Raw genomic sequence first — 12,183 nt, 5'->3', positions numbered from 1 at the left:
TACTAGGTAATGGTAGAAATTCATATGGAGATGAAAAATAACTTACAGGTTTTAGTGTAAGAAAACCTATTATTTTCATGTGAAGAGGTGGCTACCTGGGGACAACCTGAATCAAACCCATTTGTTCAGTTTATACTATATATATATAGGGGAAATAATAGTATTTCCCTCCCCCAAGATTCAACGATTATATTAGTAGCCCTCTTAAGTAGCATACCTAGAAGTGTGTGTGTGTGTGTGTGTGTGTGTGTGTGTGTCTGTGGGAATTTGTAGGAGTGTGTATATATAAATACATTATTTTTTGTTGAAGTATAGTTGACACACAATGTTACATTAGTTTCAGGTGCACAACATAGTTATTTGATATGTCCCTATGTTATGCATGCTCACCACACTTGTGGCTACCATCTGTCACCATATGATGATTACCATTGACTATATCCCCTATGATGTTTATTCTTTCCATAACTAGGGGCTTGTATCTCCCACCCCCCTTCATCCATTTGCCCATTTCCTACTTTCCTCCCCTATGGTATTCATAAGTCTGTTTCTGCTTTTTGTTTATTCTTTTGTTTTTTTTAGATTCCACATATGAGTGAAATTGTATGGTATTTGTCTTTCTTTGACTTATTTCACTTAGCATAATATCCTCTAGTTCCATCCATATTATCACAAATGGCAAGAGCACATCCTTTTTGTGACTAATATTCCAAAGCATGCACGTGTATGTGTGTGTGTGTGTGTGTGTGTGTGTGTGTGTGCGTGCACATGCGTATGTACACCACATCTTTGTTCTTTCTTCTGTGGATGGACACTTGGGTTGCTTTCATATCTTGGTTACTGTAAAAAATGTTGCAATAAACCTACGGGTGCGTAATCTTTTCAAATTAGTGTTTTCATTTTCTTTGGGTAAGTACCCAGTAGTAGAATAACTGGATCATATGATATTTCTATTTTTAATTAAAAAATTAATTTTTATTAAATTAATCCATTCACATGGCTTTTAAAAAAATTATACCAAAAGCAATTATAATGAAAAACAATATATTCCTTTACTTCCATCCAGTTTCAGTTTTCAGTGTTGACAGCTTTTAGTTCTTCCTGTGATTGCCATGCTTTTCTATATAATGTTTTTACTGTTGTGTTACTTGGTGACTTGTTTTAGTTGTTGTATAGTGACAACTTATGATTTGTATGTTTAATTTCCTTGGACTTACACCTCCCTTTCCTTATCTTCCTAATGTAGTTCTTTCATTTCTTTGAGTTAAATTAATAGTCATTATGACAGTGTAAATACTATTTGTTGTGCTAAGAAAGGTAGTAAAGTTGCATTAAATAATTGCCTTATTTTTATTTGCCTAATTTTTTTACATATATATTCTTATTTTCTATGTACTTCATTGTATCGTTTATCATATCATCTCTGTCAAGTCTACATTTTTCTTGTGAACCTGACAGAGATTTTCTTCCTCCTGCTTGTCACTTTCTGGGCCTGTTGTGCTACACTGCTGTCCAGCTATAGGTTTTCTTTCCTATTCTTCCATCATTTCTTGAATCCTATGTCCTCTAATTTCTAGGTTTGCTCATCCCTTTTGCTAAAGCACATTTTCTAAGAGAGGTAGTTGCAAGGTAATTCTACCATATTAAAGATATCTTTTATTCTGCTTTTGGGTTGGATTTAGTTTGAAAAAATTCCTCTAGTTTTGAAACTTCAAAATTCTCCATTTTCTTCTCACATCCAGTGTTGTAGAGAAATCTCATACCATTCTGGTTCTCTGATATTTTCCCTTCTCTCCAAGTCTTCCTTGTCCTTAAATTTTTCATTAATTATTTTTTTATTTTATCCAACTGTCCTCTTAATCATACTCCTTCTATTTTATCCAAGCTATGTTGATTTGCTGTAGCCTACTGATCGTCCCATATGTTACTGATTGTTTTCAACATGATAGCCAGACCTGTTCATTTACAACTCAAGTCTTACCATGTCGTTTTTTTTTGTACATAACCCTCCTTGGTTTCCATCTCAGGGTAAAAGACTTCATGTGATCTGACCCTCCTTATTTTTTTTTCCCACTCCACTTCCTGCTCTTTGCTTTCCGGCCACACTGTCCTTTTTCCAATTGTCATCTTTCAGTTGACTACCATGTTAAATTTGTTCATTTCTTGTATGTTCATCCATCCTTTTCGATCTTTATTTTTTCTCCATAGCACTCACCACCATCTCATATATATCTTACATATTTGTTTTCAGTCTTTCCCCCATGAAAATGTAAATTCTGCAACGGCAGGGATTTTAGTCTATTATTTCTCCCTGTTGTATTCTTAACACCTAAAAGAGTGCTGGCTCATTGTAGAACTTCAGTAAATATTTTTGATTAAATGATAAAGTTAAAAATAGTAACTAAGAAATAAAGTTAAAGCAGGAGTTACAAACACCAGCACAACTGGTAAGGAACACTAATATGCAACTGAGTATAAACCTGGGCAGATAGAATAAATGAGTTGCATAATTTTCATTGTGTTATGGCAACAAGAATAAATTTTATCATAGGAAAGAAGCTTTATTCCTGGACATTCTGAGAAAAAAATTTTTATGAGAACTTTTACATAAGGGCATGGAATAAATTTAATAATTATAACAAAAAAACTTCCTCATGTAATTATCATTATTAATATTTTAGAATCAGTTTTGCCTAATTAAAAACAATTCTTTAGGAGGTCAGAGTACCATTGTTCTGGATAGGTAGTTTAATAGGATAAAGTCTGAAGAATCCGAAGAATAATTATTTGTCTACCCTTCAGAATGTCTTTCTCAAATATTAGCTATTTCAATCAAGCTTTGGAAAATAGTCAGATAGTGGATTAGTCCTGACTGAGGTCTCCAGGAAGAACTGAGGTGCAGGTGATTTCTGTAATTGAAAGGAGATTCATGTCCCCTAGATATTTGTATGAATGGCCAAGACATTTTGTGGAGGAAAAGCCTTTTGTATTTTGCCTCTGTAGAGGGCTCCCATAAATCTTGGATATGACCATATGGGAGTGGGGGGGGGCAGGGAACTTTTTCTTGTTTCTTTTATAGAAAGCAATATTTGATCTGAAAAAAAAAAACCCACATTGAAACTTGCTTGAAGTCCTAAGCTTCTGCCCACAATAGCCAAGTCAGAAACACAAATTTCAGAACCACTGGTATGTAGATAGGTATTGATTTTATGAAGACACGTAAGATTATGAGGAAGAAATTTCTGAGGTAGAAAGATGGCTGTGATGAGATATATTGCATAATATATTTAAGATGTGGTAGGAGAAATATGGGACATATAGTTGCCTTTCAGTTACTTCTGAAACTCCTTATTGTGCTTAGGTAATCTAGTCTTTTATGGGGCAGTGTCTAGGACCATTGGTGAAATGATGTTAGAAGCAGTAGCTACATCTGGGCCACAGAAGCAGCAATGACCCTTGTTTTGTGAAGAGTTTTTTGGAAGCTGAGTTGTAAGTGGTGGGATTGCAGGTTCTGTTGTCTGTACCAATGGCCAATGACAGAGGTGTCTTCATAGTAGTTTTTCAGCATGATTTTAGGTGTTGTTTCTCCTTCATTGCCCATAAACATATTTCTAAACAATTTGCCAAAGTGATTTTACCAGTTAATATTTCCACCAATTAATATCTCCCCTGCAGAGAGAGCTGCAGTTGTTCAACATCTTTACCAACACTTGGTATTATCTCTAATCATACATTTTAAATAAGCCATTTCTCTTTAGATCTGCCAAAATTTGTTTTATTTGTTGATTGATTGAAGCTAAGAACCATGTTTGATGCCAGAAGGGATCCTGATTCCCAGGATCAGGGAAACATGAACAGGAAGTATGGAGTGAAAAGAGAAGTCCAAAAATGTAAGAGAGAAGTTTATTGGAGTAAATCAAGTCTCAGAAGATGTGGGCATGGAGTCGTAGAATGAAAATATGGGAGCAAGGGCATAAGAGAAGCCATTAGAGAAGACACAAAAGTGTAGAGGTAAAGTAAAAATAGAACATTTTCATATGGAAACCTACAAAACAGTAAAATTTTAAAACATTCAGAGTAATAAATTTAAGTACCTTAAAATTTTACTTGAAATCCACTTCTCTATAAATGGGACCCTGTATTTGAAGTTTAACCTTAGGTAAGCCCTTGCTTTGACTATGCGTAGACTGATAATTAAAATGTACTTTTTCTTTTTAAAAAGATTTTATTTATTTATTTGAGATAGAGGAAGAGAGCATGAGTGGAAAGGGAGGGACAGAGGGACAGGGAGAAGCAGGCTTCCTGGTCTGCAGGGCTTGATCCCAAGACTCCGAGATCATGAACCAAGCCAAAGGCAGACTCTCAACAAACTGAGCCACCAAGGTGTCCTACTTTTTCTTTTAAAATATGTTTTTATACTACTTGATTTCTCACATAAAATTATAAACTTATTAATTTTCCAAAATAGCCATAACTCTTAAGAACTACCCATTCTTTTCTCATGGTTTCCATTGGAGGAGAAGGGAAACTTCTTCTTCTGGAGTTACTTTCTTTAGGATTTTTGTTGGTTCCCTCCTTCAGTATGATCCTTACTTTGCTTCCTATTGCTGCTGTAACAAGTTACTACAAACTTAGTGGATCAAACAACACAAATTTATTATCTCACAGTTTTGGAAGTCAGAAGTCTGACATATGTCTCACTGGGCTAAAAGCAAGATGATGGTAGGACTGACTTCCCTCTGTAGACTCTAGCAGTAAATCTGTTTCACCTTTCAGCTTCTTCTGGAGGCTTCTTAAAGTCCTTGGCTCATACTCCCAGTCCATTTTTAAAGCCAACAGCATTGCATCTTCAAATGCCTCTCTAACTCTGACCTTCCTGCTGGTCTATTTCATTTATAAAGACCCTTGTGAGGGATCCCTGGGTGGCACAGCGGTTTGGCGCCTGCCTTTGGCCCAGGGCGCGATCCTGGAGACCCGGGATCGAATCCCACATCGGGCTCCCGGTGCATGGAGCCTGCTTCTCCCTCTGCCTCTCTCTCTCTCTCTCTCTCTGTGACTATCATAAATAAGTAAAAATTAAAAAAAAAAAAAGACCCTTGTGACTATATTGGGCCCATGCAGATAATCCAGGATAACATCTCCATCTTGAGGTCAGTTGATTAGCAACTTTAATTTCATCTGCAACCTTAACTCCCCTTTATTGTATAACTTCACATATTCAGTTAGATATGCTCTTTGTGTGACAGTTATTCCGCCTATCACACTCAGAGGGAGAAGAAATCAGTATCAGTAGTGAATTTTATCTGCCTACTATAGGTATGTTATGGTCCTTTTCTTGTGAGTTCTTTTAAGGACATTTCTTTTAATACCTGGAAAAGAAGAGATAATGCCAGTGAATAAAAAAATTCATGCTTCTGAAGCCTTTCTTCATAGGCTGAGTCTTTGTGAAGTTTCATGCAAATAGTTCAGAAGTAGCATTTATCTCCTGTGGTCACTAAAATCTACATATAGTCCTGAAAATGGTTGCAAATTATGAACTTTGACAATACTCTGTAATCATCTTCTATTTTATGTATGACTTACTGTACCTGAATTGTCAGTAATGATGCTGTTACCCATGGAAGAGAAAAATAAACATTGAAAATTTTGGTCAGGCATAAAGTATGTTATTGGTATAGATCTCTAATAAAACTGATTTAGCTTTCAGCTTTCAGTGAATAAAAGCTAAGATTGACCTTAGTATTCAGTGCTTGGTATATATTTTAAAAGCCGGTGTTATTATGAATTCTGGATTCTTTATTGAATAGCACTAATTTTCATATCTAATTTATGGGCTATGAAAGGCTTTCTACTAGGTTAAAGTGAAATAATTACCACAAGTGATATGAACTACTGAATTCTATTTCATTAGAAAATCCAATTTCTCTTTTTACTCATATATTACTATTAACTTTCACTTTTATCTCATACATAGGTTTTTTAAGAGAAAGTTACAATTAGAGTTGACCTAATATGGCCTACCCATTGTCAGTTATTGTTCTGATATATATCTTTAGAATATGCAGTGTCCACAGGGATCAAATCATTTGTCGATGTGACAACTAAATAGAGGTTAAATGTATGACTTTTACTAAGATTAGTCACAACTATAGTATATTAATTTTAGCATATTGGAAATAAAGTAATATCAACACATTGAGTACTAAAAATTGGATATATTTACTTAGAAAATTTAATTGAGGGTAGGACATTTAAACTATACATCAGTCAGATCTCAAGTATTTTTAAAAGATGGTTTGATATATATATATATATATATATATATATATATAATATATTTGGTCTTCAAATTTTTGTTTTCTCACTTGTGTTTATGCTACTATTATTCTATCCCATTAATTTTTACTTCTCCAAAATTTCAGGGAAGCTATTGCATATCACCTTTCATTTAAACCACATATGGTAATATACTTAGTTTTAGATACTAAATTTTTCATATAATGTTACACTGGAACTTTTTTCTATGCCATTTAAAACATATTTAAAAATATGTCTTCATGTTTGAATAATAACTTGTTTTCAATTTTTAATATTATAAGTAACATTGAGAAGGCATTTAGACCTTTAAATTTATGTCTGAAATCATCTGAAAGTCAATTATGAGTTTTCATATGATGGCTTCATTCTTACTGTTTTTCAGATTGTCTCTGATCATGGTTTTGCTTTGAATTAATGGTTATTTAGCAGAGTGTTAAGAGTATTTTCACCCACCAAGTTTTACTTTTTTTCCATTGAACATTTAAAAACAGGTTCTGAGCTTTAGTGGATTATAATCAAACCGTATAGTTGTTTTTTTGGAATTGATTGGGAGGAGGTTTCTTTAATGTTATCAGAAGAGTAAAGAGTGAAATGGGATCTTTGAAACCCCCTTAGAGTGAGATGAAGAATTTTATTAAACTTTTTGAAGCTCTATCTGAAACCCTCTCCTCCTACTCTCCCCTCACTGCATATCTAGTTGATATTGTAGAGATAAGAGCAGTTTATCATTATTAATTTATGTTTTTTCCATTATGTTCATTTTAAGAATTTTTTTTTTATAATTCCGCTTAAAATTATCAGAGGATTTTTATTTATATCTGTAATTCAGAAATTTATCAGGAGTATCTGTGTGTAGAATAGTTTTGATAATATGTAGATCTGGTAAGTCACATCTATTTGCATATTCACTTTTATCAGTCCAGGAAAGTTTCATCAATTGTATTTTTGATATTTTATTTTGATTGTTTTGCTTATTTTAAGAAATGGCTATAATTATATGGATGTACTTTTTTTATTCCTAGTAATTTGCAAAGCTTTGATGCCTTTCTTTTTCCTTTATATTTTTGATGAAGTTTCTCGTGTTTACCTGTATATTTCAATTCCAGTTTTTGTAGTGTCTATTGCTTCCAATAGAAACATTGTTCTTGTGTTGTATTTTTAGTTTTCTTTTAATTCTCTTGTATTTTATTCCATTCTTTTTCAATTTTATCTAGTTTAGTGTGCTTTAGGACTTTCTGCTCACTTGTTACAGTGCTGCTTCTTCCATTATCGTGAGGATGCTAAACAGTTTTCACAGATTAATTTCTTTTCTTTTTGTATGCTCTATTCATGAAACCTTGGAATCCCTTGACAACACTGCCTCCTGCTTCTCTTTCCACATTTCTGATGAGTTTGATCTGTTTAACTGGTTTGTTTATTCAGTGTTGAGTACCTACCATGTGCTGACATCATGATTAGTACTTGAAATACAACAGTTAGCAAAAGCTCTCCTCCCAGGTAGGGGCTTGTCTCATTGAGATAAGACATTATTCAAATAAGACATCGACAATTGTAAATTTGTGCCAATGATAATATTATAAGGAGCAGGTACACAAAGACTGTGAAGCTCATAAAAGGGAATTTTTAATTACTTTTCTACTTTCTTCTAAATAGTGATACCTTTCAGGTCCCTATTCTTGTCCTCCTTCTCATGTTGTACATTCTTAGAAGCTTGGTTTTAACCACTTGCATATTTTGCATCCGTGAGTAGGTGAGTCACATCTAGAACCTAGAGAGTTAACCCCATACTTGAACTCAGCATGTCTCCTAAGTTCTAACTCACATATTTTCTGCCTCCTAGGCACTGCCCCTGGATGTCTCATGGACACTAAAATTCAGTATGGTTAAAACCGGGCACAACAGCTTTCTTTTCTTCACTACAAATCCTGCTTCCCTTTTTATATTTCATGTTCTGTTAAGGATACTACCATCCAACCAGAGCCCAAACTGTTAATCTGGCATCGTTTTTTACTCTTTCTCATCTCCTTTAATCAATTGGCTCTTTGGTGAATTGTTATCAGCTGAAATCTAAAGAAGAAAATTACTGCATGCAATGAAGACCAGTCATATTTGAGTTTCTGCCCACTTCTGTGGTCTCATTTCTCATTGGTCCCCTACTTTTGCCCTAGAAATTATTATAGCTATTATAACCTATTGCAGTTTCCCAAATGTTTCTCTATCTTTAGATTTCTTTCCCTCAGTTTCCCTCTTCTAGAGCATGTGTCCTTTGAAATATAATTGATGGCACAATATTTAAGAAGAATGTAAACTCTGGAGTCAAAAAACTGGGTTCAAGTCTAAGCTATATTATCTACTATTGAGCGGTTAATGTTAATTGACCACACTGTTAATAAATTTTTAATTTTCAAACTTATTAGGTAAGAATAGTACCTACCATACATGGTATTAAGAGGATTAAGTGAGGTAAGCACAGTACGTTTTACCCGTTATGGTGGTGGTATTATTGCTATTACTATTCAGAACTTGATCAAAGAGTTGCTGTCTCTATATAACATTTTCTGGTATTTTCTGGGGGAAATTGATGAGTTTTTCACCTTGTATATTTGTTTATTTACATGTCTTTCTGTATTTTTAAGTACATTGAGATAATTTTGAAGACAGGAGATAATGTTTTTAAAATTTATATATAATCTGAGTGTAGTGCTTAGTATATGGTAAGAATGTAATAAGTATTTTTTTTGGGGGAAAACAGTGCTGATATTCTGAAATTACTACATATTGGGCCCTGCTCCTGGCAATCTCTGATGTAGCAGGGAGATTACCCTGAGAAATTTGATATTTTAAGCATTCAGATTCAGAAGGTATGGGAATCTTCAATTTCAGGAATATAGGAATATGTTCTGTCTTTGAAGGAGATTTGCGGTATGTACTGAAGGTATGATTGAAAACAATGTTGAATACTTTGAATAATATAGAATTATATTACAACTTTAGGCAGGTCAATAAGAAAGTTTTAATTAACTAGCAGTAAAGAAGTATATTCTTTGTAGAAAAGGCAGGTTTTTAAAAATTGCTATCTTCTTTGATCAGTGATATAGATGAATTCCTCCTGTTCTTGGTGACTGGCACTATCCTTGAAAGTTTACAAAGTATAAATTAAGGTTTCTTTTTGTTCAACATCATTATTAGTTACTTTAATAAGACGTTTATGATATGCCCATCAAATTTGCAGATAACACAAACCTGGGAATAAAAGTGAATATGTCAAAATCCAAAATGACCAAGAACTTAATAGGAGTAAATGTAGCATTCTAATATTTGCTAGGCTAATATTAGGTACACAAATTAGGTACACAAAACAAATTGCACAAATGCCAAATGGCTCTATCTTAAATCTTAAAATTTTTAAAAAAATTTGAGTATAGTTGACACACAATGTTACATTAGTTTCAGATGTATAACATTCTAACTTAAATCTTAAATGCAGTATGTGTCTATCTGTCTAGTATGAATTTTGGTGTATTATAAACCAAATTTTCATTGAGGGAGTAATGACCCTGAAAAGTGTTCAGGTTGTTTGGTTCTGGATGAAAATGAAAATGGCTCCTTGATTTGGCAAGTGGTTGCGGTGTTGAGGGCAACACACTGGGGTTGTAGGGGATGGGTGCTGAAAAATGGAGTGAATAGGATTACCTGGAAGATTAGTTTTCTTTTAAGAATAAGAATAGATTCCTGAATAAATTGTTTTTGTAGGTCTCCTGTGGTAAGGAGAAGGCTTGCCTATACCTGGTCGGGGGGGGGGGGGAAATGGATAGATAAAAGAGATTTATTGATGGTGTTTTCTTACTCTTTTCTTGTCTATGAGTTTATTATGTGCCTAAATGGCTAGAGACTGAGGGACAAAGTTGAATATATTTCCTGCCACAGAGGAATTTGTATTGATGTAAACCCATTATAGTAGATAGAAACATTGATGTTATTTTGATAAGAAAGGCGGAATCATTGTAATTAATGTAACTATTGATATAATGTTGATATAGAAAGAAAAGTGAATCAAATGTTATTAAGTTCTGAAGTCTACCTTTGCTGTTAGTCTACTTAGTTTTATTTAGTCAGGCTTAAACTTTCTGAGTCTGTTACATGAGGACTAACTTTCATGTTCCTTATTTCTAGAATATTAAGTTACTTTATTAAAGTTTTAAGTCTGCCAGACCATTAATAGCCAAGCAGTTCTTTGTGTAAACAACTCATGTAATAGAACTGACCACCAAAATAATTCATGTCATCCATGGGATTGACTTTCTGTCTTATGAAATCTGGGTTAGATAGACTATTGTAGGTATGAACGATAGGAGTTGAACTTCTACTCACAATCTAGTATATCCACCCCTCTGAAAATCATCAAGTTGTTGATTATAATTTTCTTGGATCCCCAATAGTCAATATCAAGATTTAAAAAGGACAGAATGTTTTGAAACCACATATTGAAAAAAGACACTTCAATGAAATAATAAACAAGAAATTAACCTAGTTACACAAATGAATAAACGAGAGAGAAGGTTGTAAACTAAGTGTGTCAGTAGAAAATTTGTATTTTGAGGGTTTCAAAGAGATGTCCTGAAATGTGAAATAATTTATTTGTCAACAGGTTAAGTGCCTAGTAGGATGAAATGGCATAGAGTTTACAATCTAGTGGAGTTAATGCAGAAATAAATAAGTAGTTGCATAAATAAGTAGTTGCAATTATTTAAGAAGTACAAGGAAACACAACCGGTTAGAAGGATGACTGAACCCAGACATGGAGGCCAGACAGGTGCCGCAGAGGATACAATGTCTAAAATGAGATGTTAACAATGGCAAGGGGTGCAGGAGATAGGAAAAGAGTTAACAGGGGTGCAGCATGTTGAACCACTCAGAGGAGAGAGAGTGCATGGTTTGACATGTTTAGTATTTAGAATTTGCATACTTTTACAAAAGCAGCAATATAGTGAATACTTTTTAATTTTATTTTTTCAGCTTTATTGAGGTATGACTGATGAATATAAATTGTATATATATATGTTGTATAGCATGATGTTTTGATATATATTGTGAAATGATCCCACAGTCACGCTGATAAACATCTGTGTTTGGTGAGAACGCTTTGAGTCTGACTTAGCGAATTTCAGCTATACAATACATTATTATTAACTATAATCACTATACATTAGGTTTTCAGATCTTATTTATCTTGTAACTGGATATTTGTACTGCATGTCCATTATCTCCCTCCTTTCCCTCACCCCCAACCTAAACACTATTCTACTGTTACTATGAGTTGAATGTTCTTCTTTAAAGATTCTACATGTAAATAAGATCATGCAGTATTTGCTTTTCTCTGTTTTATTTCGCTTAGCATAACACTTTCTAATTTCATCCATGTAGTCAGAAATGACAGGATTTGCTTCTTTTTTTGAGATATAATTGACCTATAACATTACATTAGTTCAGGTATACAACATAATGATTAAATATTTGTATGTATTATAAAATAATCATAATAAGTCTAGTTAACATCCATTACCAGGATAGTTATGTTTTTCTTGTGATTAGAACTTTCAAGATTTACTCTCAGTAACTTTCAAAAAGCAGTACAGTTATCATTAATCATGATCTACATATTTCATGAATTATTTATTTTATAACTGAGAGTTTGTTCCTTTTGATCCTCTTTAATCATTTCATGCACCTCCTACCCACCCCTGGCTCTGGTAGTCACCAATCTATTCTTTATATCTATGATTTTTTTTTTTAAGATTCCACATATAAGTGAGATCATACAGTATTTGTCTTTTTCAGTCTGATTATTTTATTTCACTTAGCGTA

At 33.5% G+C, this 12,183-nt stretch overlaps 1 long non-coding RNA gene across 24 annotated transcripts in view; it reads left to right on the top strand.

The window, feature by feature from the left end:
- The window catches only part of LOC144288544 (uncharacterized), a 493,091-nt gene that overhangs the window by 55,484 nt on the left and 425,424 nt on the right, over positions 1-12,183 (top strand). The gene's annotated exons all lie outside the window — the stretch shown is intronic.

Source organism: Canis aureus, chromosome 18 (genome assembly GCF_053574225.1).
Source record: "Canis aureus isolate CA01 chromosome 18, VMU_Caureus_v.1.0, whole genome shotgun sequence".
Taxonomy (NCBI): Eukaryota; Metazoa; Chordata; class Mammalia; order Carnivora; family Canidae; genus Canis; species Canis aureus.
This window is presented reverse-complemented; position numbering and strand designations above follow the sequence as displayed.